The 25,914-nt window shown below is 43.1% G+C and overlaps 1 long non-coding RNA gene across 1 annotated transcript in view; it reads left to right on the plus strand.

Annotated features, from left to right (window-relative positions):
• Positions 1–3,538: 3,538 nt before the first annotated feature.
• Positions 3,539–25,914, plus strand: part of LOC145715997 (uncharacterized) — a 131,829-nt gene continuing 109,453 nt past the window's right edge. Inside the window, exon 1 of the long non-coding RNA XR_014138336.1 lies at positions 3,539–3,933. This is a non-coding gene — a long non-coding RNA (uncharacterized LOC145715997). The remainder of the gene's footprint in view (positions 3,934–25,914) is intronic.

Below are 25,914 nucleotides of genomic sequence, written 5' to 3' on the forward strand. Positions count from 1 at the left end.
AATAGGCAGGGAATGATCCCAATTTTTTGGTACTGGTTGAGACCTGATCTGTGACCTAGGATGTGATCTATTCTGGAGAATGTTCCAGGGGCACTAGAGAAGAATTTGTATTCTGTTGCTTTGGGATGGAGTTGTTCTAAATATATCTGTGAAGTCCATTTGGTCCAGTGTGTCATTTAAAGTCTTTATTTCCTTGTTGATCTTTTGCGTAGATAATCTGTCCATTTCAGTGAGGGAGGTGTTAAAGTCCCCCACTGTTATTGTATTGTTGTCGATGTGTTTCTTTGCTTTTGTTATTAATTGGCTTATATAATTGGCTGCTCCCATGTTAGGGACATAGATATTTACAATTGTTAGATCTTCTTGTTGGATCACTATGGCATTTAAAAAGTACAATTCATTATATATTGACAACAACAGAGTTGTAAGATAAGCATCTCTACGAGCACTAAAGGACCTGAAAACTATGGCTTAGCAAAGTTCAGGGAGCTGTGCAAGGCTAGCCGTGGATGGCACAGCCATCCTGGGAAGGACTGCTCCATTGCAAAGCTCGTCTTTTTTGCTCAGGGCCATTCTGCCTTTTCCCTGACGGTGTATTTGATACACAGATGAGTGGCTTCACATTGTCCGATTTCAGTCCCAGCAAAGAAACACGTATCATTGACGAAGGCCTTCTTTTAGTCACCACTGATCCCTTCGCACCAGACCCCAGTCCTCTGACATGCTGGATCTCCTGACCAAAGCATTTTGGGTAGGTAGTCTCTGTTGTGGAAGAACTTGAAACTAAAATGAACCGGAGGATAGAAAATGGAAAATCTCACAGTGTGCCCTCAAGAAAATAAAACTGAAGGACTGAGAGACTGATTTCCCATAAATGCCTGATTTACAGAAAAACTGATAATGTTGGAATTCTCTTAAGTGATAGGGAGTTGGTCCAGGGTTGCCTTATATCAACTTTGGAAGTTTTACTTTTGGTTTCTAGAGACATGAAAAAAGAAACAACCCAGGTCAGGTTGATCTCACAAAATAAGCTGAATTGAGCTTCATTTGTGTGACCGGACTGGCTTTGTCAGCTTGGGGAATTTTCAAAGATGGCCTTCATTTGTTTTGATTTTCTCAAACTAAATGAACTCTCCCCTCTTTCCAACCCTGCCCATAAATAGAGCCCACCCCAAACCCTCACCAGACTCGCCTGTAGCTTGCCAGTTTGCATGTTCCGAATTGCAATTCCTCAGCTATTCCTGAAAAAACTCTTTTTGACAATTTTGAGCTTGCCTTGGTTTACCTCTTTTTATTTAGGTTGACACTGTCTGCTAGAATGTTCTAGATAATGTTCTTTATTTAAAAGTAGATACAAGTAATTTCTAATTCCTCCATCTTGATCAAGTATGCTGACTTATCTCCTCTCTCCCTTAAGCCCTTAAGCCACGTTCAGGAGTTTGAACTTTATTCTAAGAGTATTGAGGAATCCCTCAGCAAACAGCTGAGTGGCCTAATCACATTTGCCCTTTAGAATTACCGAGGTGTCAAATGAAGAACAGATTGGAGAGAGGCAAGCCTGGAGTCAAGGAAACTGGTTCAAGAATAGTACACGAGTCTAAGTGAGAGATGAAGGTGATGTGTGGTGAAGAATTAAACCCTCCCCAAAGAGGATTCTGGCATCTCCCCTTTGGATCCTGGGAAGTGAGCCCCAAGCCCTGGAATGTCATGTCTGAGGAGTGTTTTTGTTTGCCTGCGGGCCTTGGCTCACACCCGGAATGATACAGGGTGGAGACTTTGGATCGCATTGTGTCAGCTCAACCTCTGAAGGGACTGCAGACCAAGGTCAGCCATGTGGGCAGCCAAACAGGTTTCCATGATTGAGCTCAATAAACACGCTGGACACCAAGGCTCAGTGAACTTCTCTGGCTGGCAATGCTCTGTGCATATTATCACACATCCTTGCTGAGACTGTAATGCTGCCCACAACCCCACCAGGACAGGACAACTGGAAGCGCCATGTTTGGAACCCTTCTGGACTCTGCCCTATCCATCCTTCTTCCCTTGGCTAATGTTAATATGTGTCCTCTAGCTGTGCTAACCTATAACCATGAGCATAACCACTTTGAGTTCCGTGAGTCCTTCTAATGAAACTCAGAGTGGTCTTGGGAACCCCTAAATTTGCAACTGGTGTCATAAGTAAGGATGGTCTTGGGACTGTTCCCTCAAGAACAGTCTGTGTCTGGACCAAAGGAGTAGAAGTGAGAATGGAAGTGAGCAGAAGCTTACAAGAGACCTAAGAAATAGCACTGGTGAGCTTTGTTGACTAGACATGGTGAGGGGAGGATGAGAAGGAGTCATCTGGGTGGCATTCAGATTTCTGACTTGGCCGCTGGTGGAGTGCTATGTGGTTCTGACCAAATTGGATTATGTTTTCCAAGACATTTTATTCTTAATGTCTAGAATAGGGATGTTTTAGATACAAAATAGATGTTGAATGAAGAATGGTCTGGGACAGTGGGTAAGATCTGACTGATTTATTAACCAGAATAGAAAATGATCATGAATTTACAGTGGAATAGTCATTGGACAGTAAACCCCACTTTCATTTTTAAATCAATCTAGGAGGCCAGATTTTGGTTTGAATGGATGCTTGCAATTAGAGGTATCCTATTATTTATTTGCTGCTTGCTTATAAAAAGAGTTTAATTTCAATGAAAAAGTTAAATCTTCAGTGGGAGAATGAATGAAGAAGCTTTCAATGAAGAAGTTAAATCTTCTGAAAGATTAATTCCATCAAGCTATGTTAATGAACACTGTCTCATTTCAATTCAGATGATTTCTGCCCAAATAATAGGTATCGGTTCCTGCACTATCTGAACATCTGGAACCCCTGAGAGGGGTCATGAACAAAGCTTACTGCTTAGGAGATATCTTTTTGTTATGTTCTGTATAGACCACTGACTTTTTCTTTTTAATCCATACTTTGGTTACCACAAAATTGAGTTCACAAAATTTTCTAGATGCTAGTCATGGTTTCCTTGCTGACTTATATTTTTGTCATTTTTATACTCTCTTCTCTTTAGTAGATTTAGGTTACGCACAAGTCTCTCTCGTTAAGCTTTTAGAATCATCCTAGTGTCATTAGTATCACTTGTATGTATGTTATTAAATTGAAAAAAATCAGAAGACTAGATAACACTTCCTCCCACTCACTGCCCAAGAGGTCTGGATAGTCACCGTGAGAACAAGAATATTGATAACAACAACAATACATGGCCTGCTTAATGTTTAGGCTTCTTCGGAAGAATAAATGTGCTATCATAAGCCAACTACTGAGTAAAATATAAAGTTGTATGCAACTGTTAGCTATATATGTTTTAATTAGCTGAATTCTTAGTGAATGACTAAGATCTATTTTTGTGTGTGTGAATTCTGTTATGTCCAATTTTAAGGACTTTTCTCTTTACAAATAACTTCACAACTTTTATCGTACTTATTCATAACAAGAGTCTGGTAAGGTGGCTGTTACGACAAGTTCCATAAATAGGAACCTGAGCAGTGGTGAGAGACCAGGTGACTTGTGTCAGGCCGCACAGCTCCCGGGTGTTCAGTTGGTCCCACCGACCTCTACAACCAAGCCACCCCCTCTCCCATGCCATAGTTCTGTCCAGGTGGGACACATCCATAGAGCAGGTGAATGCCATTTGGTTCTTTTCTGAAGCACTCTGCCTTCCTTAAAATAGGGGTATGGCTCCATCGTTCATGTGGCAAGAAGAATCAAGCAGAATCAGGAAATCTCAGTCCTGGAATAATGTCTCGGTGGAAAATTACAATGTATGCAACTGGAAGTCCAGAGTGAGAACGGCTTCCTAACCATCTCCTAAGAGAGAGGCTGCTGTTACACTGATGTTCAGGATTTGAAAACAAATGACGGGAAGCAAAAGCCTTTTAGTAAGTGTGCGTTCACGTGTGGCGTGGGAACGGAGGGGCTCCCATGCGCGGGGCGGCCGGCTGTCTGTGCGGGTCTCGTCCAGCTGACAGAAAGGTCTGAGATGGCGTGGGGCAGACACAGGCTTTTTAGGGAGACTGCCTTGGTTTGGGGTTCTCTCTCCAGCAGTTGCTCACCGTAGACCTTTAGCTTCTCCAGACCTCAGCTTGCTCATCCCTAAGGCAGGGATTCCACCGTAGCCATGCCACACATTCTTGAGCAGGGAGCAGCGGGGCGGCATCTTTGCTGATTCTCCTTCTAGGCTGAGCCCCTGCACTGACGCTTACTGAGGGAAAGAGCTTGGCCTTCACCTCCCCCAGGAAGTGCTTGGGGGGGTGGGCGCATTCCATGTAAGCACGGCACATGAAATCATCTGTCTTCTTTGTCTTTTAGAGGCAAAAAGTTCCAAAGATCTGCTTGCATTTACTGATAAGCAGGGAGTACAGGAAAGCGGTAACAACTGTTTGGATCTGAGAAAAACTAGCACACTCGTTTCTGGCTTTCATTTCCTTAAGTATTCCCAGAAGTCATGGACATTGTTCCATCTAATTTAGAGATACTGAATACCATTCATTGAGCAAATAGTAAAACCCATCTTCCTGTGGGTTCATTATGTTTACACCGATCCTATTTAGTTAATGTTGCATTTTCGTAAATTGTACTTTCCGTGGAGTAATTGTGAGTCATAGAGAAAAAGAAAAACATGTAAATTAATCAGCGCTTAAATAGTAAACAATATACCTAAATAGAGACTGAGCGGGAAGAACATTGGCAAAGGCGTGAGCTTTCACCGTGTCTGTTTCTGAGTCAGTGAAACTTGCGATGACCATTCGTTTCTCAATGTCATCTCCGTTTGCTGGATAGATGCTAGAGGAATACTGGTGCTTTTGTACATCTCGGGTCTGTGTCCCTGGCAGGGCTGTCGATTGGTGCAATGTGCACTTCTGAAAGGCAGAGGCACAGCTGCGAGGACTCGGTGGTCTGGAACCGCCAGGCCCCTCTTCCCTCTGGAGAGTCACACGGGGCACTCACACATAAGCCACGCTCGTTAATGGTAATGGCAGCTGCAGGTGGTTCTGGGGTGGGTTAGCCTTTACACAGTTCCACTTGGGGGACCCGAAACTTCTACACTGCCCTCCTGATTGGCAGTTCCCTGGATTCAGGCCACTGGGGCATCACACATTCCTCAAAGTCCTACCCCAAACCAGGCTAATCATATTGGCTGGACAGTGTTCTCTATTGGCGTTTCCCAAATACGGAAGGAATGCCTAGGAGCTGCCTTTTTGCTGTGGCCTGACATATGGCACCTGCAGTCTTCGATAGCACTTGTTGAGTGGGTGCTGTTGTGCTGTGGAGGTTAAGAGAGAAAGAGCCAGCCGACTGTCTAGCAGCAGATCACAGTGCTGCATTTCCTCTGTGTGCCTGTGCACGAGTCAGGCAATCTCTCTGAGCCTCAGTGTTCGCATCTGTATAAGGGGGATACTGTTGTCTACTTCTGAGGTTGTTACCAGGACAGCCCCACTGAATACATCACCAGGCAAGAGGAAAGAGCTCCCCATTGTGCAAACAAGGTTAGGTTCTAAAAGGTAAAAAAACAGTCCTATCACCTACAGCTTCCTCAGCTGTCCTAGACAAGAAGACAGTTGTGTAACTCTTCAGTTTTAAACATAGAACCCACTTCTCCCAGGAACTCATTTTAGTGGGAAGTGGATGAAGTCCTTCATCAGCCCCCCCAAGCAAGTCTCATGGGTGGCACCTACCTAGTAGTTAGTCAGTTCATTTTTAAAGCCCATCTTCATAGTGGGCTTGGACCCCCTTCTATTTATAAAGATCGATGGTGAACCCTCAACCCCACCCTCATCATGTCTGTCTTTGTTCTGTCCTTGGGAAGACCTGTCAAAACCAAAGACTAATCATCCTAAGAGAAGTTGGGATGCAGTCTTTCCATCCTTATCCTTCGGATAAAGCTGAGAGAAAGGGACATGAGGACTCTGGAGTGGAAAGCGTCTATCTCTCTCTGGCTAGTCGTCACTGGCAGGAATGAGAATTGTACAAAAGCAGAATAAACATACTTATAGTTCTACTGGAGTTCTACCCATATGTGACTGCCACCCCACAGGACAAAGTCCTATCTCTGCCTCAGAATCCACCAGCACTTTTGCTTGAAAAAAATTCTGTGTGTAGCAGCCAGTCTCCACCTAGGGCAGGCGGGGCTCTCACCCCCTGTGGGTATGTCTCTTGTTGTAACCATGCACATTGAAGAAACAGTGTGTGCGGAGGGACTGAGTTTCTGTGACCCCCTGTTGAGGTTGGGTTCTCGGGAAGCTGAGTCTGTTAGTTTAGCATGAAGGGAGTTTATCAAGATGTGTCTTGGGATCCGTACCTATGGAAGGGAGAAAAAGGGAGCAAGGGTGGGCAGAGGGAGGACCAAGCTTCAGTGAAGACCCAGGACAGCCTCATGTCTCTTATGGGAATCTTGTGAGCTAAAATGGCCCTTCAGAAGAGTCTCTGACTTGGGTTGAGATGGCTAGAGTCTTATTACTCATCCCCATACCCAACCCCTGCTATGGACCAGTCACGCACGTGGATCCCCTCAGAGGAAGCACCATCTGGGGCCAGCTCTCTGCAGCCAAGGCAGTCTCTGAAAGGCTGCCCACTGATTCGCCTGCCCTGGGGCCAGCTAGTCCTTCAATGAGGGACAGTCTGGCTGATGCATCATAATGTTCATGAGTGCCCCCCACCCACACACATTCTGCATGAGCTTCATTCAGTGACCCAGTCTCTTCCCCTGTGACCACTACCATGTTCAGACCCATGATGGAGAACACAGGGAGGATAATTTCTCCAGGTCTTTGGCTTTGGATGTTCTAGGATTATGAGAGGACAGAGGGAAGAGAAAGAGGATTACAAGGAAAAGGTGAGAGGAGAATGGAGGGCGAGAAGGAACCTGACATTTAGGAAGCAGCAAGTTGTATGGGGCACCGAGGTAGGTGGTTTCTATCCTCCATTCAGTGCAATTTCCACCACTTTCCCTTAGAAAGCACGATGTGGCTATCTGCCATCTTATAGATAAAGAATCTGGGGCTTAGTGAGTGAGCAGCAAGTACAATAAGTGCTTTGTCTCAAGTTTCTTTCACTTTAAAATCCGTGTCTAAGCTGTGGTTCTGAATACAAGCACGTGATGGCAGGAACCCCGCCATGTGCACCTGGCGTCAGCTTCCGGGGTCCACAAGCCTGCATCCTCCCTGCCCTCCAAGCCACTGTATCTGCTCCCAGATCTGGAGCTAGACTTACCTCTTCTGCCTTTCTTCTCATTTCTTGCCTACAAGCATGTCATTCTCTAGCTTCTGCCTTACGAAAGATGCTCAATAATGTGCAATGAATATTGGGTGGTAGCCCAGGCCTCACCGCTGTACACCCGACCTGTATTAACCAAACTCCCTGCTATTGGAATGTTAGAAAAGGACACTTGGGAGATCACAAGGGACAGCCCAGATGGCTAACAAATTCAAGACAAGTGTACAAGAAAGTGCTTTCCCAATTCTATGTTTATATTACACAGTGCACACTTACACACATATAGGAATGGCTTCCATTTTACACATAGTATCTCAATCCACACAAAAAACACAGATTTCCCCTTGTTTCAGAGATGAGGAAACTGAGTCATGGAGAGATTAAGGAGTGTACCCAAGTTAGGTGGTGCAGCCCAGCTTCAGATCTGGCTCTTTCAGGCTCTAAGTCTTAGCTTTGAACTTGGCCAAACAGATACAAGCATCAACTCTCACATCCATCTTACCATCTTAGCTGGGAGACCAGCCTTACAGGGGAGGCCCATGTGAGGCGAGATGCGTATTCTCCTTTATTCTCTGCTTTAGGACACATGAGAAAATGTAATCTTATAGTTCATGCATATGTACACATAAATACAAACACAGTTCAGAGTGTGAGTTCATATGAAATAGTCGATGTGTGTTGAATGTACCAGGGAGCATCTGTCTTGATCTAGATACCAATGAACAATTGATTAGTATATCCTATTCACATCGCACACAAATAAACACGCACTCACACTAACTGTCACATACACAGACACTCACACAGACTCATGATGATCTTCCCTCTTGGGGATGTTTGTTCAGAGGCCGCTCTCTCCTGCCTCCTTAGGGCAGGGGCGGGGGGAGCTCGCACAGGTGTGAGTGTGGGTGGAATTTATTTTCTAAACAAGTGAGAAAATGAAAAATGAACAGAAAAGCCACAAAAGCAGCTATGGTTGTTGATCTTAATTTTTTAAAAATGCAGGCAGAAGACGGAGGGAGGGAGGTGCCAGGGTGGTTTAAGCAATGGGTGGGGAGAGAGGGATGGAATGGAGGACAAAAGAGAAAATGGGAGAAAAGTAACTTTGTCATCCTCCCCTCTTAGAACAAATGAGTCTAGCTGCTACATGCTTTTGAGCCCATCTTATGAATTACCACCTATTAGCAGACAAGAGCTACACCGCAGGGAGGTGTTAAGAGGCTGGTTTTGATATTGTCAAAGTACTGATGGCTTTGCTCAAACCAGGTCCAAAGGCTATAACCACAGAGCTTGTGTGTGAGCACCTAGTCCCTTAGTTGCTTTAAATTGCATGACTCAGAGTGTAATGGCAATTCTTTTGGTTTTCGTACTTCCATTTCTGTGAGACACATGATTAAAAATCCGATTTGCTTTTTGCTCGTCAAGCCTTAATCAGCTACCCTGCTGGGCTGGAGTGAGAGCCTCAGTAATCAGCCTGCCTTATAGGGAAGGCAGGGGTAGAAATTGGACATGGGAACACTGCTTTTTTAGGGTTTTCCTTAAACTCTGAAAGCATCTCCTTCCTGCAAAATTTCAGTCACAATCTGTAATCCATTAGCTAACTAGCTCCCCCTCTTGAAAGTTTTCTTTCAGATAAAAATGGCTTAATGCTATAAGGAGATGGTCTAACATCAGACTAATCTTTGTTTATGGCCATCGTTGGAATCTGTTGTGTCAGGAAAAAAAAAAAATGTGGTTGTGTTAAAATCTGTCCCAAGCAAAAGCTGCAACTGTGCCATTATTTTAATTAAGTCTAACAGCTTTCAAGTCATCTTTTTTACTTAAAGATGTTTTGACACAGCCTGAAAAGGAAGGGAATCAGGAACACTTACCTGCGGAGTTAGCTGAAAGCTGCCAGGGGCTTAAAGAGTTAAGGTAGCAAAAATGTTTGTCACCAAAAAATATGAGTTTGTGTTACTGTCAGAAATTTAGACTCTTGACAAAATGCCATGTCATGCCTTATTTGTTTTGTATTGTTACTATTTTATTTTTATTTTGATCCAGACATTTTTCTCTTTCATCTTGCATTGAAAACAAGAAAAAGTTTTGGGGTTCCTGGGTGGCTCAGTCGTTAAGCGTCTGCCTTCGGCTCGGGTCATGATCCCAGGGTCCTGGGATCGATTCCCACATCGGGCTCCCTGCTCAGCAGGAAGCCTGCTTCTCCCTCTCCCACTCCCCCTGCTTGTGTTCCCTCTCTTGCTGTCTCTCTCTCTCTCTGTCAAATAAATAAATAAAATCTTCAAAAAAAAGAAAAAGTTTTGACTGTCTCTAGAATTCAAGCAATGAATGAATCTATTATGTGATACGTTATATAAATTTCGGAGCAAGTCATGGGGCCGCTGTGTGATATACATATTTCAGAGGGTAAGACTCATAGCAAAGAGATACACTGAGCAATAATCCGTGCTCAGATACTGTAACACAGCTGTTCTCAGATATGGCTGCATATGTATTTGAATCCTGTGGAGAACTAACTTATTATTTATGCCTGGGTCTCATCCTCCAGAGATTCTGATTCCATTGGTTTGGGGTGTAACCCAGGTGTCAGGGGTTTAAAAAGTTCTCCAGGTGATTCAAATATATAGCCACAGTTGGGGGCCCTGTTTTAAGCAAATTGTACCACCCGCACGCAATTTTATTGAGGAATAATTGACAAATATAATTGAATATATGCACTTGTGATAATAAAGGCAGCCAGCCACCCAGGATCTTCTCATCATCCAGGTCCTGGTTTTGCTCTGATGTATCTTTCCAGACCCCAGAGAGCATCTCTAGAGGTGACTCTGGGGCTGCTTCTGGGGCTACTAACCCAAACCAGCACTTGGACATGCCAGCTTTTTGACCATTGGCCAGTATATTACTTTGCAAGAGCTTCCATAATTACATGCCACAGACTTGGTGGATTGAACATCAGAAATGTATTTCCTCAGTTCTGGAGGCTGAAGTCTGAGATCAACTATTGGCAAGATTGGTTTCTCTGAGGCCTCTGTCCTTGGCGTGCAGACGGCTGTCTTCTCCCTGTGTCCTCACGTGGTCTCCCCTCTGCTTATGTCCTAATCTCTTCTTATAAGGACATCTGTCATACTGGAGTACAACCTACCCCCATGACCTCATTTGACCTTAATTACCTCTTTAAAGGGCCCATCTCCAACTACACTCACATTCTGAGGTACTGGAGGTCAAGGCTTCAATTTATGAACTGAGTTTGTGAGTAGTAGTCTCATAACAGCTAGCCAAAAGGGGTGTTTGCACCGCCAACGTGACAGGAACTGTGACAGGGAAAAACTTCAGAGATACTAGGATGCACAAATGTTTCTGAATAGTCTTCCTGAGCTCCCTTTATCAGTCAAATTAAAATCAAGGTAGCAGCCAGCAGGGGGCTCTGTGGCCATATCAAAGGGCAGAATTAGCCTGGGGAGTGGACTGGAAAATCCATCTTCCACCCCAAGGACCATCCAAAGGGCCGGAGCGCCTTTTCCAGGGTCCTGGGAAGTGGGGAGCCCCTGCGCCCACAGCCCCTGGTGGGTTGAAGGAGGGTGGGCTCTGTTTCCTCTGCTGCTGCTGGTTCAAGGCAGCTCGGCACCCTAGTCCCCAAACACAAGCACCTGGCTGTCACCATGACATGATGACTTGGCCACCAGAGGCCATGAGATGCCTGGTTTTCCTCATTAACAGCAGAGCGGGATTTACTGTCTCTCAGTGATGGGATCTTTGGACGTTTAGCTTGTTCTTTGTCTTCCCTAAGTTTGAGCCTCACACAGCCCTTGGCATTTTTGGTTAGCGTCATTCTTTCCATTATTTCTGTTCCCTACATCTTAAGGTTGGAAACTTCCACTTTCTTTCCTGCCAGAGAAGGCTCGGGTGGGCTCTGTTCTCAAATTTCCAAACACAAGTTCTCTGACTCTTTTCACCCCCTTTGAGTCTCCCTTCCCCCCACGGCCAAGCCGACATGGCCTCTCGGTGTAGAACTCTGGGTTTCCTTTGTGTTGCACTGTGTTCTAGAGATTTCTGTAAGTGGCGACTGAGTCCTCTAATTAGTGCCTCAGCAGATCTACATTATTTCAGGTCCTCTTCTTTGACTTTACCAACACTTTTAAAAACAACGCAGGATCAAGACTAAATAATAAAATTAAATGAATAAAGTGTTATTTTGAGCTCCCTGAGAACATGGGCCATATACCCATGAGTTTCTGACACTGTGTAGATACACATTTGAAATCTAGTGAATTGAACTGACTCAGACTTCATTTAATTAAACAGATCACTTTCGGTCAAAGCTGGGAGGGACCCGTGACTCTGTCTTGAGAGATGAGCAGGCTCCGGACAAGGGCGGCAGTCTCAGGCCGCACAGTGAGTCAGGTCAGACCTGGGATCAGCTCTCCATCGCTCAATGACTACATTAATTCATAGATCACGTGCCTCAAGATTCATGAGCACTCTGCTGTAGGAAGATGTCAAAACAGGACACTGTTTCACTGTCTTCTGTTTAGCATATCTCCAAATGGCACATAAAGTTTTATTTTTTTTATTTTTTTATTTTTTTTTAAAGATTTTATTTATTTGAGAGAGAGAATGAGATAGAGAGAGAGAGCATGAGACGGGGGAGGGTCAGAGGGAGAAGCAGACCCCCCGCCGAGCAGGGAGCCCGATGCGGGACTCGATCCCGGGACTCCAGGATCATGACCTGAGCCGAAGGCAGTCGCTGAACCAACTGAGCCACCCAGGCGCCCCGGCACATAAAGTTTTAAAAATGAACCGAGGTGTGGATGTGAATTAGAAACTGAAAAGCATGCGTTCTGTTCACAACACGTAGTCCCTTAGACAAGACCATGTGGCTTGCAGGCCACGGGGAGAAGGTCGCCCGTCATAAAAGAGCTGGATTGAGTTTGCTGCTGGCCAGCCCCGCTCAGCTACTAACAGCCATCTGGATTGTCGACATAGAAGCCAGATTGCCTGTTACGTCCACCAAGTGAGTTGTCTTGCCCTGGAAAAACAAAATACAAAACATCAACAAAAGAAACCTGTCACCTCCCCGTCTTCCTCCTTGGAAATGAGCTCGCTTCCAGCTTGCACTAGTGGCAGAACCATGGAGCTCAGCTCTGCAGCCCGCTGCCAGTGGGGCGTTTGGACAGGAACCCGATGGGCAGGCAGAGGGTTGCAGACGAGGAAGCCACAAGAAGGCTTTGCTGTGTTGTTTCCGGGCACAGTCAGCAGGGGTTCAAGAACACAATACCTATTTATTAGCTGAATGCCCATCCTTTCCCTCGCTCACTTGGCTAAATAGAAAGTGAAGTTCGGGGCAGTTTGTCTGCGGAGCTCTCTCACTCTGCGGCTCCCTTTCCTTTGTTTCTAAGAATAAGCAAATCACCCAAAGGCTGAGAATCTCTCCTTTAAAAAGGAAAAAATGAGCTGGTCCGATTTGGCATTTAATTAAGGCTTTTGTCTCTGTTGTGGATTAGTGCATCTTCTGCTTAGAAGGTGGTGGTTGTGACTTTTCTTTCCAGTTTCTTCTTAAGTTGTATTAATTTTGCTGCGAATTGTGTTGAGATGCTGAGCCGGGGGAGCAGAGTGCGTGTCTTTCTGGACGGGCATTCTGCTGTCAGTGGAATACAGCAGCGCAAATATTGCCCCAAGGAAGATGCCAGCCATTTAGCAAATCAATTGTAGCAATTTTACTTTGCAGTCCTGTGAATTTTGTACCTCCTCCTAAAATGTCTGTCTTCAGAAGCAAAAAGGGGAGTAAATTTTGTGAACTGCTGCACAGGGGAAGCACCTACCAAATCACTTTATTTGCTGTAAAAAAAATCGTTAATTTGTAATCGTGATAACACATCTGACACTGAGCACGACACCAGGCGTGGTGGTGGCGGAAACGTATAATCAGGGATTCAGATCGAACAGCAATCAGAAATCCTAAACCACCTTTAGGATTTACCTTGAAATTTGCAGGTAGAGTGTGGTGATGCCATCCTATTTCACTGAAACAGGAAAGTATTTGTGGAGAGTGTGGATAAAATTTTCTTGTGAGAATCAGAATCTAAAGGACTTACATAATAAAAAATCCAATTTGTTCTGTTTCCTCAATCAGAGATTTCAGAGGTGTGCTCAAGGTGTCTGCACGAAGAGAACAAAAGCTCATCCACAAAACGTGTGCTAAGTTCCAGACGCCTGGGTGGTGCAGTCGGTTGAGCTCAGGTCACGATGTCAGGGTCGTGAGATCAAGCCCCATGTCAGGCTCCACACTCAGGAGGGAGTCTGCATGAGATCCTCTCTCTCCCTCTCCCTCTGCCCCTCCTGCTCATGCTCTCTCACTAAAATAAATAAATAAATATTTTAAAAAAAGAATGTATGCTGAGTTCCAAAACCTGTGCATATGGAACAACGGGCAGGGCTGAGGGAGGTGCGGGAATGAAAGTGGGAAGACCCAGGCTTTTACTGAGGAAGTGCTAAGCATCAGTCACTGTATACCAGGACACACACACACACACACACACACCCACACACTGCATGAATGCACGTACACACATGCATGTAGCAAATCCAAACTGCACGCAGTTGCATGCATGTTTGCTTACATGTTTAGTGCATCAGCAAAAGATTGCTTTCTCTGCCTGCAGTGACTTCTCATACATACAACCTACCCCACCTCCATTTTTTTAGCTAATTCCTTTTCTGTCTTAAAAATGTTGGCCAGATAGCACCTCTTCCAGGAAGTCTTCCAAGACTATGCTCTGCCTCCACCATCTGTTTGTGCTCCATAAAGCCCCTGGGCATTCTCTCCTAGAAGTTTGTTTTTTTCTGATATATTGTGATGGCACTTGGATTAATCTACAAAGGTAGATCTGCCAGGAGTCTTATTAAACCTAGTCTGAGCCTTCATCTAATTCAGTCTCCATCATCAGTGCCCCTGTTGGCACCCCGAGCTCCACCAGAATGGATGATGTCTGATACTCGGGGGACCAAAATGGAAGAGGGGCCTCCAACCTGCAGCCGTCAATGTCACTGCCAAGGATCGAGCAACCCTGTAAAAGCTGGTAGCTCTGTCTCTGGGTGGCAGTTGGCTTTGGGAAGTTTTTGATAGTGCTAGGAAACGTGGTGCACAGTGTCCAGATGGTGGAGGTGTTGAATAGAGACAGGGGGCATTACAGAAAGCAAAAGCCAGATGGACAAGTTCAGGGAGCTGGAAAGACATGTCTGGGGAATGGTGGGTTTTCTATTTAGCTAGGGAGGCAAAGTCATGGGGGATGAGGTTTGCAAAGTTGCACACAGTCAAATGGAAGTGGTACTTGAATGTGAAAGCTAGGAATTTTTTTTTTAAAGATTTTATTTATTTATTTGAGAGAGAGAGAGAGAGAGAGCACTCTGGAGAGAGAGCACAAGAAGGGGGAAGGGCAGAGGAAGAAGGAAAAGCAGACACCCCACTGAACAGGGAGCCCGATGCGGGACTCAATCCCAGGACCCTGAGATCGTGATCTGAGCCGAAGGCAGATGCTTAACCAACTGAGCCACCCAGGCGCCCCCTGAAAGCTAGAGATTTTTTTTAATTAGGCAGTATAGCATAGTTATTAAAAGTGTAAATTCTAGTGCAAGATTGTGTTAGTGACTCTAAACTTATTTATTCACTAGTCGTATGAACCTGAGACCAATTTCCTAACTCTCGATTCCTCCTCTGTAAAATGCGGCTAAATTATTATCGACGTCATAGGGCTGTTGTAAGGATAAAATGAGTTAAAATATATAAATCACAACAGTGCTTGGGATGTATCAAACACTACATAAGTATTGTTATTGTTATATACTCCTCGATTCTGAAGGAAACGGGAAGTAAATGAAATTTTGGGAAACATTGTGATGAAAAAGTTCAATCCATTTCCCAAAGTATTTATCTATTATCTATTATCTATTTACTATTTTATTAGACCCTCAGACTCAGACTATGCATAAAGTGAATAAGGCAAGGTGTTGGATTCTTTATCTCAGCTGCATGCTTAGAAGCACGTGGTATGTTAAGACCTGGGTCCAGCTATGATAGAAACAAACATGCATTTGTTTTTAAGAAAAGTAAATTTGATGTTTTACTAACACTTATTTGGATTAGTAATAAGTACATAAAATGCTTGGAAGAATGGCTAGTACTAAATGTTACTAACATAGATTTAATATGCAAATAGCCACAAAGGATTACTTAGTATGTGGATAACCAATGATGTCATCGGTTATAGATTTTGACTACTAAATTAACAGCAAGGTACACGTTCAACAAATACGTGAAAGTAAAAAAAAAAACAAACATGTTTTACTCTGATAAAACACAAAAATAAAATAACCCCATTAATAGCTAAAAGGATGGTAAGCTATTGACATTCCTTTTGATGGCTAGCACCACAAACACCACAGCTGAGGAATAAGTAGGACAGTTGTTCTAACAACTGAGCCTTGTTCAGGATAATCGTGTGGCTTCATTTCCGTGAGCAGGACCCAGATTTTTGAGATAAAGCTTGAAACCTAAAAATGATGATTCATCAGGTATTTCAACACGGTTTTCTGTCATTCTTTGCAATGTCATGGCAGAAAAGACAGGCTTACAGAGTCAGGTTGTTGAGATGGGTTGGCTTTTGGCAGATTGTTACAAAACTTTCATATTCTCTCTTAATATGTAGCAAGAAACTGGTGAAAGCAGATTCTTTCCTTAGGGAAATATGTTTTTGAACTACATTCTCTTTTCTTTTTTTTTTAAGGTTTTATTTATTTGAGGGAGAGAGAGAGAGAGAGTGAGAAACAGCATGAGAGGGGAGAGGGTTAGAGGGAGAAGCAGGCTCCCCGCCGAGCCGGGAGCCCAACCGGGGACTCGATCCCAGGACTCCGGGATCATAACCCAAGCCGAAGGCAGTCATGCAACCAACTGAGCCACCCAGGCGCCCCTGAACTACATTTTCTTTTAACATTACTTGAATAGCATTGAAATAGCATTTGAATATTGTAGAAAATCTAGTATAAACCTTCAAGTATATTTTTAAAGGGAGAAAAGGCCACAACCCCAGCATCATAACAAAACAAGGTTCATTTTGACACCTTTCTCCAGTCTTCCACATGAAGAAACAATTTGAGATTTCAGTATTTATATCTTGCATACTGTTTATTAGCTCTTTATTCTGAAATAAGTATGACACAATTTAAAATAATCTGAGATATTTATAAAACCAATGCAGAGGGATCTCTTGCACCCTCTCCCCCTGCTCCTCCCAGTGGAAGCACCTGATATAACTATAGTGCAATATCAAAACCAGGAGATTGATACACTCTACAGCCCTATTCAGATGTCGCCAGATTTCACAGATACTCGTGTATGTGCGTGGATGTGTGTGTGTTTGTGTATCATTCAAATTAGTTTGTATTTTCTTTCTACTTAAGAGTCTTTAATGTTCTATGGGTCAACATGTGATTCATAATTACCAAGCTTTTCAATATAAAAACTATATAATCACCTTACAGAAGAAGATAGATAATATTTTTTAAAGCCCCTCTTGCTGTGATTTCACTGTTCTGAAGTATTGGCATTAAGTCATGAGTTTCCATACAACTAGAGGCAGAATTTGTATTTATTATTACTTCTAAAGTTGAGTCACTGACCATAGTTACTTCTTTAATGTCTGCTACCCCAGAGGACATTACGTTCCGTGAGAAGAGGGCATGCTTCTCTTCGTTTGCCACTTTATCTTCACTCTATCTGGTATTTTTAGTTGGCACTTTATTTGGTATCCCTACTCTATCTATCTGATGTTTTATAGATATTTTTCAGTTAAGTAATTAGTGAGTAAACATAAAATATGTACCATCAAACTTTTAACATGGCAACAATGCCAGATTTGCTGTTTAGTATATGTAAGGTTAATGACAATAACAGCAAAATGGCTCATCGTCCCCCAGGTGGACTTGAGAGGTGAGGGAAAATAAAGCCCTCTTTCTGGCTATGAAACTCCCATGTCTTGTCTAATATATCTACATCCCAGTGGTACTCAGTAGAGTGTGATTACGTTGAGGTTAGATACCGTCTTGGTACTTTAAGAAAGGCCTAGAAACAAATTCTTGCTTTTTGGCAGAGTGTAGACTGGTCGTTCATTGAAACAGTGATTCAGCAAGCATCTATAGAGAGACTTGAATGTGTCAGGAGTTTGACAGGCTAAAAGACATGGATTTTATGATTTACTTGGAAAGAGACAGGAAAAGCCCTGATTACGGCAAGAAGGATAATTGCTAGAGAGAAGCAAGCACAAGGAATGTTAGGAAGACTTCTGGTGTTGGAGAGTAATGCTGAGTAGCCTACAGGGTATTGTTCTTTAGGAATATATAGTATTCCAAACTTGCACATGAGTGGCTCTGTTTCACCTGTCATTTCTATTGGAGCTCCTGCCCCCTGCCACAAATAAAGGGGACCTTTAGAGCCTTTAAGAACTTTTGTGTACTGCTGAGGATAGGGAAACATAAATCTCAAAGCACTGATCTGGGGCTTCTCCCTAGTGAATCTGGTTTGCCCCAAATAACTACACTCTTCCAAAAATAAAAAATATGTTTATTTTCTATAGAAAGCTGGTATCTCATTAAATGGTTAGGTCAATACAAGTCTCTTTAAAATGCAAATGGGAGGAAAGTAAGATTAAGGTCTTCTACTGACTTATTTTTTTTTTTTATTAGTGAACTGTTATACTTATTTTTCACCCACTGCTTAGCAGAATGAGGTGGGGCTACAGGAGTATTCTTAGAAAACGTTTAATGGGGAATGAGTCAAGATGCTGATTTTGTTACCTAGAACTTCTTGGGAAATGAGGCCTATTTAAACAGCAATTAGTGGACCATGAGACGACAGAAAAAGGGATTTATAGGAGCATACCATGCTCGGCAACATTTGGGGAAACTCATTTGCTCCCTCTCTCCCTTTCTTCTCTGAGGATTCAGATCTTATACCAACAAGTTCATCATGGGTTAGTAGCATTTAGTGGACTGGTCTGAGAATCTAAGCATCCTTTGTAACACTGACTTGACAAACAAATGTGGCCTAGCTTCTCAGTCACCAAATTTCAATTTAGTTTTTGGGCCATAGTGTAGAAAGAGAGACTTCTCACTACACTCACAAGTGTGTAAAACCATGCTGCTTTTAGAACAGCCTGGGATATAAGGGCCATAAGTAACCTTGTGGTCATGTCATCAAAAAAAAGGAGCTAACAGAGAAGATAAGTGACTTATAAGGGCACACTGCTAGTTAATGAGTAGAGAACCTAGACTTTGGCCAGTGCCCTTCATTTTTGTCTCTTTTAACTTACAGCACTTCTTGTCGATAATAACCAGGGTTCTCCAGGGAAGAGCCAACAAGAGAGAGGGATAGAGAGATTAATTATCAGGAATTGGCTCACATGATTACAGAGACTGACAAATCCCGAGATCTGCAGTCAGCAGCCTGGAGACCCAGGAGAGCCAGGGTAGTCACAGCTCAAGTCCAAAGGTCAGGAACCAGGCTAGCTGATGGTAAAGTTCCAGCCCAAGTCCTAAGGCTTGAGACTCAGGAGAGGCAACAGTATAATTCCCATTGGACTCTGAAGGCCTGAGAACCAGGAAAGCCAATGGTATAAGCTTCAGTTCAAGGGCAGGAGAAGATCAGTGTCTTCTCAGGCAAGCAAAATTTCCTTACTCAGCCTTTTTTGTTCTATTTAGGTCATCAGTTGATTAGATGAGGTCCACCTCCACCAGAAATCAGGCAATCTTTTTTACTAAGTCAACTGATTCAAATGTCAGTGTCATCCAGAAATACCCTCAAAGATACACCCAGTATGTTTGGCCAGATGTCTGGGCATCTCAAGACCCAGTCAAGCTTACAAGATTAACCATCCCACCGTCCTCCTTTTCTGCCTCTAGTACTATCCCCATCCCCACCCCTACCTCTAGATCTCCCTTCTCTACACTTGTTTCTGATCCAAATGGAAGCAACTCTCGGCTCTCCCTAGTTCTACTCATCTCTTCTTAGTTGAGACATGTTGACTTTAATAAGTAAAGAACCTTCAGGGTTGTCCAGAGTGGAAATGAGATGCCAATGGAAGGCTTAGAGCAGTAATTCCTAAGTCTGCCTTGATTCAGAGAGACTTTGAGGAGAAGGTCAGTCAAGGGGCTTATAGATTCACTACTTAGAAAAGCATTATTATGAAGGGTATGTATCTGTGATAGACCCACAGAGCATATAGGAATTATAAGAATTGGCATTATGTTTTAGAAAAAGCAGATTTGTCCTTGACTGGAAAATTGAAATGGTAATAGTTAGTAAGAAAGAATTCTCCATTCAGCTATGAATATATATCCCTACTGTAATAAATTGAAAACAGTTTGTATTGGGGAATTTTTAGAAAAATATATATCTCTAAGTAGTGAGTGATGTGTTTAATTAGGCAGTGCCTTGACTTTTCTGTGCCCTGCCATTCTTCTGGAGTTGGAGGATACATTGATTTGAGGATGGCTGGGCCATGGGAGCACCAGAGCCAAATCTCAAGTGGTCAAGGCAAATGAACATCCAGACTAGAATCCACAATCCAAGTGAGGAGACCTTTAAGCTTCGGAGGACATGAAGAGGCTGATGATGAGAAATCCAGGCAGGCAAAATGAAAAACATTAGGAGCAGCTATAGCATATTGAGGAAAGCATGGGGTTAGAGTCAAGCTATTATGGATTTGAATCTTGGCTTTACACCGTACATGTTGTGTGACTTTAACAAGGACTTATCTTTATTTCTAAAAAGCTGGATAGTAACAACTTCCTCTACACGAATGTATTTGGCACTAAAAACTTTTTAACACATAGGGAAATAGCACAATGTCTGGCATGGGGTAGGTGATTAATAAATGCTAACTAAATCTGAATATTAAAGAGGTATGCACGTAGCAGAGGTCAGCAAGCCAAGGCTGAAGATGCCAGGTTACTTGGGTGTTATGTTGATGTGGGAAGGACAGGTAAGACTCAGTGGTCTGAAATGTGGAAAAGACCAAGACACTGGGTAAGGGCATTCTACATTCACCTTACATAAATTGTATATGGAAGCACCAGAAAGAAGACTTTTTGTCGCATAACAACTATAGATGAGAAACTAAGACTCCTAAGAGCTTTTCGAAGGACACACAGTTTGTTAGGCAGAGTGGAAGAATTCAAGACCATTTGCCCCCAGAACCTAGATATTTCCACAACACCCACTTCTCTTAAACTGAAACTCTGAAGTTCCAGTTCTAGATGGAGCAGGCTCACCCCATCCTGTCTCTATCCCAGTGAATGCAACATAGAGGCAAACTATAGCACTAAATACTTCAGTTAGAAGAAAGCAAGACTGCAAGTCAATGGTCTAAGCTTCCGCCTTAAGAACCTAGAAATGAAAGAGCAAAATAAACATGAAGCAAGCAAAATAAAGGAAATAATAAAGAGTAGACATCAATGAAATTAAAAAAAGAAAACCAATAGGGAAAATCAGTGATACCAAAAGCTGGTTCTTTGAAAAGGCCAATGAAATTGATATACTAGTGAGAATGAATAAGTATAAAGAAATGACATAAATTTACCAATATCAGGATTGAAGGAGGAGACATCAGCACATACTCTGCAGACATTAAAGGGAAAATCAGGAAATTCCATGAACAATCATCGGGATCTTCAGAAAATGACCTAACCTTAATTCTTACATCTATAAAATGAAAATGATATTACCATAAGTAATCATGAGAAGATTGTTGCAAGGATTAAATTAACATAGAAAGAGAAAGAGAGAGAGAACTTAATGAGGCACCTTATATCTGAGAGGTGTTCCACAAATATTTCCAAAATTGACAACTGCCAAATGCATGGTGCTGACCATGCCATTGAGGTCAGGGGAGGCCAGGGAGCTCCATGGATGGGGAAGATGAGGGAAACATGTATGCACGAATTCTTCATAGAATAACTGGGGCCTGAAGTGAGGCTTACAAACCATGACTACACAAATAAGAGGCAGAAGGGGACAGATGAAGAGCTGGGACGGGCACACGGAGGTGAGCGCCCCCAGCAGAAAGGATCAGAAATGCAGAGAGGCCAGGGCATAGAAGGTTCACGTGCAGTGGACGTCACCTGGGGCCATTTTTACATGTCCTGAATCCCTGCATAAGTAGTCTGGACTTGACCCCATCAGCAGTGGGAGGACAAGATACACAGCCACAGATAAGGGCGCATTTCCCCGCTCATCTGGAATCGCTTTGCCTTTTGGGTTTGGAATCACATACCTATGGCATGCTGTTTCAAGATTACGTTCATGTTTACTTCTTCCTCCACATTTCACAGATATCCTTTATTTTTTGTTGGTGGATAAATACCTGCAGGTTTTCACACCTGTTTCCCTTTCAGGAGAAGGCAAATATTAAAAAAAAAATAATCAGTTTCTTTACTGACAGGTGGATGTTTAGTGAAGTTTCATGGTAATTAAAACCATATTCTAAATATTTAAATAAGCAACATAAAATATGAAAATAAGTTTATATTCAATAATTTGGTACACATTATTCAAAAATATCAAATGTTTTTTTAGAGCCTTTTGTTTGATTAGAGAATTTGTGAGCCTTCAAAACACTGACTTACAAATTGACAGATTTGCATCTCAGGCTGCTCGTAAGTGACCTGCGTTGGCATCAGATTACAATAAACAAGAAAAACATTTTCATGGAAAAAGGAATGGACAGGTTTATAGGAGACTGGTTTTCTATTAGGATTACCAAAACCATACCTAAAAATATAAATAGTAGGATAATGTCAACTACTTGTAATGGGAAGAGAGCATGATTTGTAAAAATCATGTCCGTGTATATGGCTAATAATCCATATATTTGTAAGTCTTATGTTAAACCAAACAATTCTGTTTATGTGGCCGTTTCTATTCCAGAGCAAATCAGGAGATAAATGTGAGAAGAATATAGAGTTGAGATAAAGGCTGGCGTGGCTGCCATCCCCGCAGCAGGACTGTGCTCGCCCATGTGATCGCTGCGTATTGCTTGTGCTCTAAATCACCTTACTGTTCACCTCACAAGCTCTGCTACGCAGAGATGGGAAAAGTCCGCCTCTCCCGATCCAGGATACATGACGCAGTTCAGGCTTTCAGGGATTTGAGATCTCCTTTCTTCTCCTTTCTCTCTGGAAGTGAAAATCAGATGTCTTTTCCAGGAAATCACCTTTACCAATCAGAGCACAGAATAATGCCTCTTACTTCTCTATCCCCCATTAGCAGGGTATACCATATGGCAGTTCCAACTATCTTCTCTCTCTCTGTATGTATGCATATATATATATATATATATAGTTTCACTAAACACGTAATCTCTTCTAAGTTATTGTGACCAATTAATGGTCATTAATGTAAGTTCCACTTACACACCATGTGAAACAGAGATTCATCCAGAATAGGGCGTGCGGTATATCACACCATCTAAACTCCCAGAGCCAGGACACTACGTAGCAAGTCAGTAATTCCATTGACAGACTCTGGCCACACCATTCTTGACACTGGGCAAATTAGCCAGGCCAGGAGCAAGTAAAAAGAAGAAACAGGTGTGAAATCACCTTCCTGCCTCCTGGGATGGATGCCTCGTACGCTGGAGGCAATGCACCTGCACTATTGTTTCGGAGGAAAAAATAGCTTTTAAGAGCAAATACTCGTGAGCCTTGATAGAGATGAGCGACTCCTGTGTAATTTGAGTGTAAATGGGTCCCTTTTTTTTTTTCTTTTATGATGGTTTATAGTATGTTAACTCTTTGAGGAAATGGCTCTAAAGCTCAGTTTAAACTTTTAACTGCTGCTTGCTTTAAATCGAGAGGGGAGAGGAGGCTAAGGACGGATCTAATTTCCGGATTGGCCACAGGGGACCCCACACTGTTGTCTTTCCCGATTTCTTTGGGACCATGAGGTTCTTGGCTCGTTTCTGTGCTCGCTGATCTCTCCTGGCTGCTCTGGAGTGACCTCCGTCCACACAAAACCAGATCCCACCCCACAGAGGATCTGTAGATGAAATTACGATGAATGCCTGGCGCCCCCATCCTCAATATGTAATTCAAAATAGAAATGTTAAAGTCAAAATAGAATTCCTATGATTTCCTGCTTTTTTCCTATGCAAACTACTTTAGTGCCTTTTAACATATAAATTTTTATAGGTTGTATTTTTTTCCTGGTGGCTTTTTTTTTGCCCCAAACAGATAAGTTTAATGCCCAGTGGGTCATGGAGGGCTACCCCAATCCTAGATCTCCCACTCCTGTGCTGGCCTGAGCACTCCACAGTGAGGCCCTGGCTCCCATTGCCACTTGTCCCCCTTGGCTCTGCCCTGCTCTGAGTTGAAACAGGGAGGATAGTGAAGCAAGGATGATGCAACCATAAATTCACATTTATTAAGTCAGACTAGTTCCACAAGACAAATAATGGTCTAAAATTGCTCTGGAAATCCTCTTTACCTGCCTCATTTGCTGGATCTGAGTTCCTGCCTGGAAGGAACAAAGCAAGTTGCTTTGTTCTCCGTTTCTTCCTAAGCCGAGGTCCTGCCTTCCTCCGGTAAGTTCCTAATCTAGAAACTGGAACTTTGCTCCTGGAAAGTCCCAGCATTCTGAGAGAAATGCGAGCTGTTTCTGCTGGTCTGAGCTCCTAAGTGTGACCTTACCCATTGGGTCTGCTTTCCAATAGACATTCCAGTATGAATTCCTGGAATCTCATTGCCAACTGCTCACCTAAACTTCTGTTGTTCTTGCTGAGCCCTTTGAACACGTAGCGTGTTTGTCAGGAAGAACTCTCCCTTGGCTGTGACAAGTACTGTCACCACCTGCCCAGGTGGACATGCCCAGCACCTGTCCACAGTCTGCCCATATCTGCTCTGGGAAACCAGGTGTAGCCTGACCATGACTTAAGTGACATTCTAGATACTCTTTGCTGATACTTACATAGTCAGTGTCTAATTTTCTCTAAACCCTATTACCGTGATAAACAGATTATAAATTAGGTCACAGTGTTCTTCTTGATATTTCCAAATCAGTCACACATCCCCTGGGTCCCCACTGTATGCTAGGTGTGGCATAGACGTTTGGGATGGACAGAAGAAAAACAGTTGCCTTTGTCCTTGAGGCTCTTACAAAGTATGATCGGCCCAGTCCGGATTCCAGCTCTGTTAGCTCCTCCCGTGGGTCTTTGGGCAGACTTAAAGTAGTCACCCTCTTTGTTTTCCTATTTGTGAAAAAGAGGTAATAATTCTTACCTCTGGGGGTCGTTGAGAGAACAAAATTAAATAGTGTACCTCATGCCATGATGATTTTCCTGTAACATCTTCCTGGGGCAGCCTCACTTACTAGAAAGTCACTAGATTTTGTTTTTTTTCTTTTTTGTAAAATGAATTGTTGGACTCCATGTGGACCAAAGTCTTTTACATTTAACAACTTTATGATTCTAAGCGCCAATACGATTACTTTCAAAAAATGAGTACACTGAGCATTTAGAGCAGCGCTGTCCCAAAGAACTTTCTGCAGTGATGGAAACGTTCAGTGTCTGTTCTATCCAATATGGCAGTCGCTGTTGTGTGACTGTTGAGCGTGTGTGACTGTTGAGCACTTGAAATATGGCTAGTGCAACTAAGAAACTGACTTCTGATTCTGTCCATTTTAATTAATCGACATTTAGGTAGACTAGCCAAGGAACAGACTTACTTTATGCTCCTGTGTTTATGAACCGAAGTAGAGCGGGAGAGTCTTGGCGTAAGTCACTTTGGATGTCCGCTCTTTCAGAAGTCAAAATGGCACCCTCTGCTAAAAATATGCACCCCTCCTTTTGTTCCTGCTGCTCGGGAAATGAGAGAAAATTGAATAAAGATACACAGGCCAGTTTCCATACTTCTGTAATTTCCCCTGAATTGCTCACAAAGTGACGATTATTCTCCTCCCATTAAACATGGGGCCATCTGGGGCATAGATATGCAGGAAGATGAAAATGTGACTGCACAGAACCTATTCTTTAAACATGGGTTTGTTCTTTTGTGTTGTGTGGAGGACAGAAGGGTTTTCTGAACTTCTATGGGAGCATCCCGGCATCTTTATCTCTTTCACATCTGCCGCTGTGTGGAATTGATGGTAATCGGGGTTATTATTATGGTGTCTTCCTCCACTTAATACAGGGCCATCTGGGGTTTGTGTGGTAGGGGATGGATTAGCATTTTTTTTTTCAAGTGCTCTTCTTTAGTAAAAAATATTTTACGGAAATTATTTCAGAGAAAGGATTATGATAATAATGATGATAATACTAATAATAGGGTTATTATGTGAGATCTCCTTTTTAAAAAGCCTCTAGTAAGCATAATCCAGAGCAGGCAAGGCCAGGAGTCGAACACCTGGTCTGGCCTCTGCAAGCAGCCGTGAGCGGCCCACGCGGCCTCCCGGGCTTCTCCACAAACCAAGATCAGGTCCCTGAATTGAAAACAGGGCAGCAAGGATGGTGGGAAGACCATCTGACACAGAGTCAGATGGCTGGTCCAAGCTTGAGGTCTGTCTGCTCCTGACTGTGGGTCTTTGGGCTGGCTTAAAAAAACTCACCCTC

This window comes from Leptonychotes weddellii, chromosome 10 (assembly GCF_054177405.1).
Source record: "Leptonychotes weddellii isolate Sample4059 chromosome 10, ASM5417740v2, whole genome shotgun sequence".
In the NCBI taxonomy this organism is placed as follows: domain Eukaryota; kingdom Metazoa; phylum Chordata; class Mammalia; order Carnivora; family Phocidae; genus Leptonychotes; species Leptonychotes weddellii.